This window comes from Octodon degus, unplaced genomic scaffold, assembly GCF_000260255.1.
Source record: "Octodon degus isolate 3935 unplaced genomic scaffold, OctDeg1.0 scaffold00212, whole genome shotgun sequence".
In the NCBI taxonomy this organism is placed as follows: Eukaryota; Metazoa; Chordata; class Mammalia; order Rodentia; family Octodontidae; genus Octodon; species Octodon degus.
This window is the reverse complement of record NW_004524788.1, coordinates 180,935-183,737: the sequence shown is the minus strand read 5'-3', so window position 1 is coordinate 183,737 and position 2,803 is coordinate 180,935. Positions and strand designations below refer to the sequence as shown.

Genomic DNA, 2,803 nt, shown 5'->3' with positions numbered 1-2,803 from the left:
AGGCCTCAGTCCTGCACACAAAGCTGCTACTAGAGGGCCCATGCTTCCTAAAGCTTCTTGGGATGGCATACTGGACAGCTGTCCTCTTGCCCAAGGCTCCAAGCCCCTCTTCTCCAGGTGCCACCAACCCTGTGCAGGGACTCAACTGCTGCCCAGCTGAAAGCACACCAGAGGAGAGAGCTGGGAGGAAAGGGGTGATATCAGGGCTGCATGGGGCAAAGCATGGGGCCAAGGCTAAGGTAGCCTGGGGCAAGTGATAGATGAACCCAGAAGCAGAAACCTGCCCCCACCAGCACGGGAGCAGGAAGAAGGCACTGGCTTAGTTCTAAAAACGAATTTACTTTGGTTTTCACTTCATCAGGGCCTTGGGAGTTTTCTCAAGTTCTGGTTCTCGGGTCCCGCATCCTCTCTTCATCATTTCTCCTTCAACCACTGCAGCATCTGGGGCATGTAGTACGTGATGATGACATTGGCACCTGCTCTGTGGAAGGCAGTCATGGCCTCTATGACAGTAGCCATGGTCCACTGTATGAAGGGTCAGGTCCTGGGCTCCGGGGTGCAGCTGGTAGCAGCAGAGGTCTCCAAAAGCAGGGCTTGACTGAGCCGCATCCAGGAAAGGCCTGATAGAAGCAGGAGGCAAATTTGGCACTATAGCTCATCACTGATACGCTGTTACCAAGTCCATGTGCCATCAGGGCCTCATTGATGTCTCCCACTGTCCATCCATCATGTCCCACGGGGCTATTACCTGACATCCAGCTGTGGCATAGGCCAGTGCCACCTCTGCCAGCTGCTGGTGGCTCTTCTCAGCCTGGAATGTTCCATTCTCATCTAAGAGCCCACAGTGACCATGGGAGGCATAGGGGCACAAGCAGATGTCACAGGCCACCAGAAGGTTGGAGAAAGTCTTCCTCAGCACGTGGATAGCTTCAACAGCTGGAGACTCCTCAGAATCAGCTGCAAGCCCCACTCATCCTCGGGAACTCTGCTGGGGACACCAAAGATGAGGACACAACAGAGCCTGTCTTCTACCAGGGGCCTCAGCATCTCTTCCAGCCAGTTCACACCATACCTGGCCATTCCTGGAAGGCTGGCGATGGGCTGGACATCATCAGGAACATCCATAACAAAGATGAGGTAGATAAGGTTGGAAGCACTGCCTGCCAGGTCAGAAGCATTGGGTGGAAGTAGCCACTGTGCAGACAGACTAGGGCTACATAGTCGTGTCCAGAACAGTCTGTCAGCTTGATGAGAGGCTTCTGGGATGTCTTCTGTGAGCTTAGCTGTTTCTCTAGCTTCTCTGGGCTGCTACGCCAGCCGCTGCTACTCCAGCTTTTGCAGTTGCCTGCTCTGGTCTCCTGGGCCCACGTCTGACATTCATAATTTAAATTTCCTTTTATCTCAAACTGAACACCTTAGTTGCTCTGAATGCATATATAATTATCATTTCATAACCTAGAAATCTGCCTCCATAGATTTAACCAATAATTTGTTAAAATATTTGAAAAAGAGAATTACTTCTGTTCTTTACATGGACAGGCTTTCTTCTTGTCATTATTAACTAAACAGTATAATACAGTAGCATAAAATATAATATAGGGCTGGCCAAATTATATTGTGCCCCTGACCCCTGCGCCTGCTTACAGGTGCTCAGCAGATTAAAGCACCTGTGAGCAGGTGCAGGGGTCAGGGGTTCGATCCCCAGGCCTGCTGTGCTGGCCCTGCCCCTGGGATGTGCTGAGACAGCGGTTGAGACTGGGCATGGTGGCATGTGCCTGTAGTCCCAGCATTTGCGAGGCTGTAAACAGGAGAATCACTATGAGTCTGATCTAGTAATCAAATCCTGAACACCCTGTACACCTTTCTCTAAAATATAGGAAAAAAATACATGTTTACATTGTATTAGATATTGTAAGTAAACTAGAAATGACTTCCAGTATTTGGGAGGATTACATCAATTATACCTAATACTTCCCCACCAGGCAGAAACCAGCCCCCACCAGCAAGGGTGCTCAGCGATTTTTTTTTTTTCTTATGTAGTGCCTGAGATCTGGAGATTGAATTCAGGGTCTTTGCATTAATTCACATCCACATCCCTTTAATTTTTTATTTTTATTTTTAATTTTGAGACAGGTGTTATGATGTTGCTTAATTAGCCAGGCTGGAATTGTATTTATGACCTTCTTGCCTCAGCCTATCAGACTGCTGGGTTTACAGGTATGTGCCATCATATATGGCTTAGTATTCCATTTATATAAAGAGCTACAGTTCCTTTGGATTAGGTACCCATTGAAGTTTACAAACATCACAAGGAAAAACTACATTTAATATATTTGATTTACTTTATAAGGTGCAAGATCCAGCCCAAGCCCAGGCCGGGTGAGTGTGTGGGAGAGCTTCCGGCTCCCGTGCACCCACCTGTGGGAACTCTCCGAACCAAAACCCAGGCACGCCACATGAGTGAGACCCTCTGCCGCACCCATGGGATCCCTCCACTCCTCCAGAGCCCATCTCCCGAGCCTACCAAAGGGGCACAACAGGTTTACTTCCAAGGGCTGCAGTAGGAAGGAGCTGAGCACAACAACTAGATCCAAGCCAGGCACAACTGGATAAACTCAAACTTAAAATATCTGCACTCGAATTTCAGTAAGTGCTAAGATTATAACTGCACCAAAGCTCTACCACAAAGGTCAGAAGTCAGTGCTATATGAAATGACAAAGAGAAGGAGCAAAATGCAAGCTCAGGCCTTGAACCCATCCAGAACAAGTGCAGAGGACACTAGCTCAGCTGAAATGTATGAAT

At 48.4% G+C, this 2,803-nt stretch overlaps 1 pseudogene; it reads right to left on the bottom strand.

The window, feature by feature from the left end:
* Positions 1-349: 349 nt before the first annotated feature.
* On the bottom strand, positions 350-2,511 carry LOC101586481 (annotated as a pseudogene).
* Positions 2,512-2,803: the final 292 nt, after the last annotated feature.